The sequence below is a fragment of the Mya arenaria genome, chromosome 8 (assembly GCF_026914265.1).
Source record: "Mya arenaria isolate MELC-2E11 chromosome 8, ASM2691426v1".
Classification (NCBI taxonomy): domain Eukaryota; kingdom Metazoa; phylum Mollusca; class Bivalvia; order Myida; family Myidae; genus Mya; species Mya arenaria.
The window spans coordinates 67349715-67360907 of NC_069129.1; positions in this window are offsets into that span (position 1 = coordinate 67349715).

Below are 11193 nucleotides of genomic sequence, written 5' to 3' on the forward strand. Positions count from 1 at the left end.
AACAAAATGCATCCAACATAATGTATTGAACATGCTTATTAGGTTTATGTTTAAGGTCTCATCCTTCAATGACAGGATCCTTGCGCATAATTCAACTAGATCGAATCAACAACATTTTTTTTTGCTGTATTTATCTTATGATTGCCTTCAACCCATGTTAGTCGTGGACATATAAACCAGATTTATATCCTCCTCCTTTATATATGTATATGTAACAGGATTTTAATTGTAAAGTGTATGACATGCATTTAGTATCGGTTAAAGGTTGTTAGACACAGCAGCATAAGCATTTACTTTGTGTAGCTGCATACTATCAATGTTAATGAAAAAATATCAAGTAAGAGCCGATTTAAGGAGAAACTATATTAACGAACGAATTACAATCACCAGAAAAAAAACTGATTATCAGATAAATGTAAAATTGTTACTTCATTTGAAACATTTGAGTTTGATATCTTACACTATTTGAGCATTTATTTGCATGTTTAAAACAATCCATGTTTTTCCGGGTTTTACCGAGAGTTTCGGGTAAGTGTCCGGGGTATAAACTTGACGACCATTCTTTTTTTATCCAGTTGTATCTTGATCAACGAGTTGCGGTCGAAATGTTATCACAGATACATGCATGTTTTTTAGTTTGATTCTGTACGCGTTCATTTTAAAACTATTTGCTTATTCTTCTTCTGATATTGCATTTTGTAACACTTCGATATTAAAGTCATTGCATATTTTATGATTTAATTTAGAATCTACGAAAACAAACGCAGCTAATTCGCACTATATTAATAGCACAAAATATCATGAATACTCATAACGACGCTTATTTAGCAAGCTACTCATGAAGAGTGCAGCTCCGTAGCTATACTACCAGATTAGAAATGTATACTAAACCGTTGCTCACCGTTGTTCTAACAACACTGGGGTTGATACGCCCAAAAGCGCATTAATACGTTAAACGTTAAAAATGTTATGTCGATCGACCGATGGTAGATTCCGATTTACAGTTATAAAGTCTGCATGCCTACTAGCCTACAACCTAATTATCTCTCTGCTTAATATATTGCGATTTAACTGATGTTAATTGATAAATACTGTTTTGTATAACTCTAATGAAAATTGCTTTTTGTGCCAGTAATGTCAATGTCACTGTTACTAAAAAATGATTTCAGTTCGATATTTTTAGTTACAACGAACGTATAGTGATAAAACATTTAGGTAAATAGCTTAGCTTACGTGGTATAGTATCTTAACGTTTCCTTTGTTTAAAGTTTAAAAAAGTATAAAAACAGCACTGACATTATGTCGTTAAAGGGAAATCTAATCGTTTATATGACCATAAGCAACAACCAATAAACTCAATTTCTTGTAAATTCAATGTGAAGAAGAAAGCTTGAGCATGCCAAGTAAAAATGTAATTGGTTAAAAGATATTTATTCCAATCTAGAATTTTCAAATTATAAATATAAAATGGATAATCAAATTAATTGTTTTGGCAATAATAAATCAAATATATTTTTTGATATTGGAATTGCTTTTCTAAAACAGGGTTTCAGATATTATAAATTAAGGAAAACTTTCTCAAAATTTGTTAATGGTCGTTATAATTTCATATCAAAGTACAATAGTAGTCTTAAATCGCTGATTGCTAATAATATTGCTGATCCAGATTTTTATGGTGATGTTTTAAAGAAAATTTGTAAAATTAAAATGTTTCCAGCAGGAAGTTGGGCAGATAGACTCAATGAATAACTTGGATTTTATTTAAACCGTGGATGTAAAGGCAACATTTTAAAGAGCACCAACCTTCTAGTTTTTGAAGATGAATTCATGAAACAAAATATAGGGTTGAATAAAGAATTCTTCCATAACTTAGCTTTCAGTCCTTTGATTTTATGAAGATTTTGCTAAATCACGTTATCTTTAAAATCCCTTTTAGCTAAAACTGTTTTGGCTGACTCGAAGAGCTTTGGCATGTGACTTCATTTTCTTCAAATGTTTTAGATTTTCAAATCATTTGGAAGGAAAGTTTAGCTAATACATGTCGCTTTTATTTTTAACAATGTTTTCTTTATTTGTTCCCAGTTTATGTACAATGATGTTTTTTATTATGAAACTCTATGATCACACAATTTTAAACCTTTTATTTTATCAGACAGACTGTGTTTGATGCTCTTGTTTCAAACAATGACTGCATCGTATCTTTGAGTGTTTGCATTAAGTGCTCTGAATTGTATTCCTCCGTCTGCAGATAGAATTGGGATCTCGTATCATAGAAGTACTTGGGGTTTACCTATAAGTTTATTAATATTTGTTTTATTGTCAAGTTTCCTCAAGTTAAGGAATACTTAGATAAAATTTACCTTTTGCGTTTTATCTTTATTTAGGACTGTTGGGATACTGACCGTTCCAACGCGGTACCTAACAATCCTTGATAAAAATACCTAGTTTTCGCCTGAAAAGGCGGCATATAGGGATTACTTTTGTCGGCGGCTGCGGCATCGTTGGTGGTGACGGAATAATTGCACTTTGTTACTTTTGATGCTTAAAGTGTTGTCCGGGGCATATCTTGTAGAATTTAAGAGTTATCAACTTCAAACTTCATATACAGATAGATCTCATGGAGGACAAGTGCAGAACACAATAACTCTTGCATCTATATGTTTAGAGTTATTGTCCTTTGTTTTTTTTAAGCTTTAATTTTGTCATAGGCATATCTTAAAGAATATAAGAGGTATTACCTTGAAACGTCATATGTAGATAGATCTCATTAAGGGCAAGAACAGTGCCCAAGAACCGTAACTCTTGCTTCCATATGTTTATAGAAATTGCCCTTTATTGGCGTCCGCGTCCCGTTTTCACTTGTCTGGCGCATATCTGGTAAACTATTAGAGGTATCAACTTGATCTTTCATATGTAGATAGATCTCATAGAGGGCAAGTGCAGTGCACAACAACAGTTACTTTTGCTTGTTCAGTTTAAGAGTAATTGCACTCTGTTAATGTTCATAGCTAGATAGATCTCATTAAGGGCAAGTGCAGTGTACAAGGACCGTAACTCTTGCATCTATATGTTTAGAGTTATTGCCCTTTGTTTATTTTCAACCTTAAATTTTGTCAGGGGCATATATCGTAAACTATAAGAGGTATCAACCTGAAACTTAATAGTTAGATAAATCTCATTGAGGGCAAGTGCAGTGCACAAGAACCGTTACTCTTGCTTTTTTTAGAGTTATTGCCAATTGTAATATTTCGTTGTTGTCCGGCTTAACGCTGTTACCTTCAGTTCAAATGCCACCTTCACTTGAAAGTTAAATGGCAACATCAATGTCTATAAATGTATTAAATGCCAATCTTACAGCTATAATGTCGGCAGTAAATAATTCATCAGGCGACACATCCAACTCGCGGGGTTCTAGTTTATATATAGTATGTATGCACTGTGCTCTTTGTGGAGTTTTGTGCTGTTTTATCATATTTCCTGTTTGTGATTTTGTATTCTATGTCTTTTGCGTTTACCCAGTGCCATTAAACCGGGTGTATGTTTAACGTTTTTGCTACGGAGCTTGTTTCTGTAGCTTTTCGCATAAATATTGTTGCTACGTGATGATTCGCGCCACTGAATGCTGTACTTTCTCTATGTCCTTTTCGTGTGCTTACATCAGGTATTCCCGAACGACATATGCATATTTTAACAAATGCCGAATAAAATATATCCATAACACTCGCTAGTAACAATAAAGGAAGTATGTTAATAATCACATCAGGGAGATAATTTGCAAGGTCTTTGTTTGAAGGATTGAAGGTAATATAGTGCGAACCCAAAGAGAGTATGAGTTATTCCTGCTCTTTGTTCGTTAGCCCGAATGTAATGATACACCAACAAATGTACTAGACAATGATAATGAGGTATTGTCATCTGCAAAAAATGTATTGGTGATTTTATTTCACAAACAATGTCAATGATAAAGACAAGAGTTTTGGCGCTCTAATTGGACTTTGAGGGTCTCCTGCATATTTTGTAACTGTTTCAAGCATGAAACAAGTAAATACAATGCACTGTTTTATATCACTCACTTATTTAGTACTCCAGGATAATAGAAACCGGAAACGCCACCTTTTCGAATCTTGAAAAGAATACCTTTAATGCCATACACAGTCAAATGCATTTGCGATGTCATATCATATTTCTCTGACCTCTTTACGGCAAATGGAGTGGTAGATAGATTCAAGCTAATTGAAAGAGGAGGAAGGCAATTGAAAAAGCTTGACTAAAATCGGTTCATAAGTCGTTATGACGGCAAAAGTTGTTAATCAAATTCCGTTCTTGAACCTCACCTGATACACAACAGGGCTGCTAGACTGTTGGAAATCCGATTTTTTTATTAATATCAAATACATAAGCTAGTGTTCACTTTTTAGTACTTTACCAGAGCGAACAGTGTTCCATAATACTTCCTGAAAGGGCTATGAAATTTCAGCAGCTATCTATATACTAGCCCAGTTGCTTTGAGTTTTCAAAATCTTTTTTGAGTCGATAAATTATAAGTCTTCATGGATAGAGAAGAGAGCTGATAGCTGGATGAATGTTTTTATTTTCTAATTTTAGAAGGGTCAGAGGTTGAAGGAAATAATTTAGAAAATTTGCCTTATCAGTGCGCAATTCGTAGATGATACTGTCGTTGACGAGAAGGGACAGGAGCTGGAAAACACACGTGGGACTAGCAACGATCTTTATAGTTTTCAAATATTTTGTCTGTTGAAAAGAAAATTTGTGATAATGCCTTTGCGTGGCAGTTCAAACTATAAGGTTGACGTGGCTGCCTACCTGCTTGTTCACACGCTACTGGTGGTCATCGTTCATGATTTTCGCTTTTCTGTATGCTATTCGTCTTTGAGGGAGTTATTTTAGAATTTCATTATGAAACCATGGGTGGATTTTGTGCAAACCGTGTCACTCTTTGAATATATTATACCTCACATAAATTTGTCCCTTTTTTGTATATATATATATATATATATATATATATATATATATATATATATATATATATATATATATATATATATATATATATATATATATATATATATATATATATATATATATATATATATATATATATATATATATATATACTCGATCGGTCCGTATATCACTGTCTTTTGATGAACATCCAATTTAATGACGTCAGCGGTCCATATTATATTTTTGGCCGGTCCGGACCTCGCCAAAAATGTAATATGGACCGCTGACGTCATACAATTGGTAAGTGCGGCTTGCTATTTTCACAACGGCGAAAACTTGTCGCATGTAAACATAATTAGCTTTGGTCAATAAAACACATTTAAATCGCTTTAAAGATATTGAATGGTAATGGAAAATGTTCGGTATAATATAAGAAATTTAACACACCATTTCGGGCCATATGGCATTATAAGGACCGGTCAGTCAGCCCCCGAAGGTGAATGGACCTCGGCTTACGCCTCGGTCCATATACACTTTCAGTGGCTGACTGGCCGGTCCTTATAATGTCATATGACCCTCAGTGGTGTGTTATATTTCTTAATTTTATAACATGTATTTCAGTTTTTTGCAGAGTATTATTCTTTTATCTATCATAAATCTCTGCAGAAAATAGACTACTATGATTTTAAATGAACGGACATCTACAATCTACTTGAAATGAACATTTTAAAGTTTGGAAGTACACTAAAACGGAAACATCATACCTCCTAAGACGAACATTTGTAGTTCTCCATATACTTATGTTAATGTCATGGCAAGCTTTACAGTTGAAATTTGAATAGTACACTCAAAATTGTAGCTTTATTGTAGCTTTATGAAATATACAGAGTGGTTTGGCAAAATCAGCCAACGTAAAAAAGAAAGTGTCGTGAGATAATTTGGAAATGTAATTTCGAGAGCTGTTTTGGCAAGAACTAATTCTATTTTAAAAATAATCTTAGACTCATTACAAATTAAAATAACCAATCAACAAAGTACAACCTTGCTTGGGATTTTCATTTCTCCTACGAAATGAAAACAAAACACATCAATTCAACTGAGGCTGCGTATGTGAAAAAATAGAAGTTGTAAACATTATGAACACAAATTCACAGATACTAAATCGTTACCATTAAAGCCCCTTCAGAAAAGTTTAAATGGACAGACAATATAGGTATATCGAATCGTTTAACGTCACTTTTTTCTAATATGACACAACATTGACCATAACTTTTGTCATATCTATCAGCAAAACTATGATATTATATACGACGTTTGTATTAATATTTGTCGATTATCAATTTTAAACTCATGCAAATTACAAGCATGGTTTCTAGACTGCAAGTTCAAAGGTAGTGATGTTATATTTATAGTTTAACTTGAAGTTCAAGCATAATTGAAAATGAAATCCAAATTATGCATATACTTACATAAACACATTATATCCCTTACTGTATATTTGCCTAGAAATTGAAAACATTCTCTCTTTTTTGTAAGATATAACAGGCATTTTCGACAGATATATTATTCAATGTTATCACGGTGGTATGCATACATTCAGATATTTTATATGACAATTTGTTTTTGTCTGATTTGTTTTTTCGATGCTCCTTTTCAACCTTACTTTCTTCCCCATCGGTTTAAGTCCAGTTTATATACACGTATATAGCAATTACACGCAATTTAAGTCATGGGCAAAATTAAGGAATGATTTGTTGTAAATCGCTATCGTGCCATTAACCTGAATATCATTACTTTTATATCACATTCTAACATTTTTCGTCGCCGTTGTCCTTATCTTTTCACGAACATAACGAGATTTTTATCCAATGCATACTTACCAGTTTATATATTGTGTTTGAATTGAAAACATCCATTTAATTGGGCAATAGGACAGGGTAAATCCTATAGACACCATTAAGAAACTTATTGGCTTTCTTCAGGTAAAAAACCCATTTTACACAGATATCTGTTAACCATTAACCATTTGTGGAGGGAAACAATAAATCACATTAAGGCAGATAAATGGTAACGGAAACAAGTGTATTTGGATACACTGATAACTTTAAGGTACAATGTAATCCATCTATTATGCATTTGCGCTTTGCAATAAATAAATATGCGATTGGTGATATATTGTATACCAATAATGACATCACTGTAGGCAATAGAATATATGCGATTTAGAGAGACCACATCGAACATAGTTTATACTAATTAAAGACTGTATTAACAGAACGACCTTTTTTACCTTCTATACCGGTGACATTACGTGTGTGCAATGTGCAAACACATGTGGGCATCGTGATATAAAATATGCTTTACTAACATTTCATTCAATATTATGAATAGCAAAGTAGTGCAATAAGTTCATTTCTTTACGTCGTTATAATAAAGTTCCCATGTATATTTATCCTTTGTAGATTTCTCACCAGCCCAGAAACCATTAAAGCCTGCTATGTGCCATTTTATGTGATGACAAGCATAATGCCGGACATATAAGTGGATGGGCGAAAAACTAGTAACCTACTTATATGGTCCAAGTATCGGAGGTGTTCCATCCATCTTAAGGATGACAAGTAGTCCGTATAAAGTTGTTAACAATCCAAACAAGTCCACTTGTACTGAAAACATATGTACAAAAATCCCCAAAATAATGTAACATCCTTTAAACTTACATGCTCATGATTGTTACTAGTGTTGTGCCGATGATCGATTATAATCGACAATTGATCGGAAAGGCCTACGCCGGCGAAAATCGACAGTGAAATTTGAACAATCGATTATAGAAACAAGGGACGTTACCGCTACTGACTAATTTTCTTTTTCTGAGTAATGCTAGTTCTTGTTGAAATGTTAAGGTGCTATTATGATAAGATATTTAGTCATATTCTTATCAAGTCAGTATGTCACTTCAATACTTTATTAAAAACAATCTTTGTAATATAACTCTATAGGATTGGTTTTCAACTTCTCATATTTGTGGTTTAAAATTGATTTTTAAGTGATGTTTCCGTTCGCTTCTTACAATGTAAGAATTTAGTTTTCTCAGTTTTCTGAAAGGATAAGTTCTGTAAAATGTATAGAAAAATCAACTGCTTGTTGTACTTGTTACTGACTGATCATTAAAAACAAACTGATATTTTTCTTTGTTATTATTTTACACATGAATACAAACGTAAGACAAAAATTAGTGCCTGTGGTCTCATGTTTTGTAATGATAACTTTTAAACACCAAAGGGCAGTTTCGTTCTAAATAAATAATGTAATTTATACAAACAATATTGTAAGGGAACATTTGGTGCTTAAAACTGGTGCATGTACTTGTTTGCATGCTTTAAATGACCAAAGATAATTAAATAATAATTAAATCGATTAATAATCGATCATTGATCGGTTTCATAAACCGATTATCGATTAGGTTTTTCTGTCCGATTCCCAACACAAATTGTTACACAACTTTATACCATCTTTTACTACTTATTATTGAATAGTTGAATTTTAATTCAGATTATCAACTTTAACAACAGTATAAATGTGGAGTAGTGTTGTTTTATTAAAAACTCGAAATAAATTACCGATATTGTTTATGTATAGCACCATGAGAAGGGTGAAGATATATCTTCGGTCAATCATGATCAACGGTAGATTTATCCGGGCTTGGTTTGATGAACTTTCACCATGATCGAGACATAAGGACTGTTTCGGTGATAGATGTGTTTGATAGAAAAATAAATTCCGAATTCTGAAATGTTTTAAAGGTATCTTGTGTATTATCGTATGCGGCACATTTAGTATTACGTAGGCTTACTAATATGACGTGTTGCGAAATATAAGCCAAAAGTCACACAAGGCCATATAGAATACTTCAAGGGCAGACTTGTGCATATATCAGAGTAGGGCCTTCTACTCATGTGCCAAAAACATTGTACACATGTAAAGCTTGTCTCGTAAGTTTGGCTTTAATATTTGTCCATTTTGCGACTGAGAAAAAACAACAGACGATCGTTAGCCTTCTCTCCACGTTATATTACCGAAATCATTTCTGCCTTAGATGAATGTCAGATACAATCAAAAGATAAGTGCAGGAAAGGAATATTATTATAAAAGATTGAATCTTAGAACGAATGATTTAGCTAAAAAAAGAAACGGTAATTCACACTCTGGTAATTGGTCCGAATTAAGATGTCTCTAAAGTACACATTGAATTAATGTATATATTAAGAAACAGTTTTATCTTATTCGATTCAATTCAATTCAATTCAATATTTTATTGCCTCCAATAATGAAGATAGGAAAATACATATGTAATACACGAAACACATACAAAGAGATTTGGTGAATAAACATATATATATATATAGATATGATGAATATAAACTATTGTCAAATGGATATATATGAATGAAATAATGAATATAAGCAAATATACAAGGTTATCAATGTGTTAAATACCTTAGCGAAACGAAACAGAAGGTATTTGAATAAACACAGAAAAAATCAAGTTAACAATAGAGAAAAACACAAACTATATAACAATTGTGCCATATCCAGTCGATATGCAATATACAGTACACAATTGAGGTAGTTATCATACGTTGCTTGAACGCTTTCGAAATAATTTAACACTTGTGTATCGGAAGACAGCAAAATATGCTTAGGGTCATTTATAAGTGTACATGTACCTAGACATCAGACATACTTCTACTAAAAGAAGTAAGCTATCATGCATTTCACAATAAAAGAATACGACACGTTAAGGAATGCGTATTCATCCGAACTATCAAGTAATGGCGGCAAAGGAGCGCAAAGGAAACTGAGACAGAAACCAATGGCATCAAGACTAACAATTTCGGTTACAAAGTCATTTGAACAACTTGACAATACATGAACTAATAACTCATTAAGTAGATGTACAGTGTTGTCGCATTCGGCAATAACATGCGACAATTCTTCTTGCTAAATACAATTACATTTTATACAGTACATGTTTCTTAAGACAGTTGATTTGCACCATAATTTAGCAATAGCTAGCGTCATGTTTCGAAATGATCGTTGTTTACTTACGACGTAAATGACACATGGTTGGATACATGGATGCAGTATACGAAATAACATAAATTCGGGATCATTTGCTATTCTAGTGTTCCACATGTCGATTTCATAAGCATTGATTGTACTTTTGACATGTGCTTTCCAAACGTATTTGGATGGCAAACAGATTCAACAATGTAATCATTTATCATATGAACAATATTATACTTTTGTAGGATGTAGCAGATATCGGGAATAAATCCTGATCTAACTGTGTTTCTATCACGTATATACATATAATACTTGCAAGTAAATATTTGTTTCGTATTACAATGGTCAGGAAGGGATAGTTCAGATCCACACAGAAGTGTTGGTAGAACAACCTTTTTATACAAACTTACTGAGGTAAGAGGGTTCACGCCTAAGGGGTGAACGCCCTGTGAAATGATTGACAAAAGTGAGTTTCGAGCCTTTTGAATTCGACCACTTATTCGTTCACCTATTTTTAAATTCGACTGTTGAAGTATACCGAGATGATTTGCAAAAGGTAAGAGCGTTGCCATAGACAACACTTATCGGGAGGGGACGACGACGTTTTGAAAATGTTATGGTTGACGATTTTGTTACATTAACTTCGATATTCCATCGGCGGCAGTATCTATATACGATGTCGACTTGACTCTGCCGACTGTTGGGGGAAGTTGCTAGTAAGGAGATGTCGTCTGCGAATGTAGGGTTATTACATTTAACAGACATCACCTTTGCACCATATTTACTTTTTTCTAGAGTATGGAGTAGCTCGTCGACGTAGACTAGATACAAAAACGTAGACATGACCCCACCCTGACGGACCCCACGCACAATTTCAAAGGCGTTAGATGACTGGCCGCTATATCTGATGACGCAACGCAAGTTATTATATGACGATTGAAGGAGGCGAAGGGGCTTACCCTTGACGCCAAGACGTCCGAGCTTCAGCATTAAAGAGCCGTGCCGCATGGTGTCAAAGGCGGCTGGTCAAGACATGCCACGTAGACATCGCTGCCACGTTCAATATTGTACAGAACAGTCTCTTGAAAGTTAAAGGACGTTGTTATGCAACTTACGTTTTTCTGGAATCCGTGTTGTTGTTGGCAAGGGAAGTCCATTTTCATT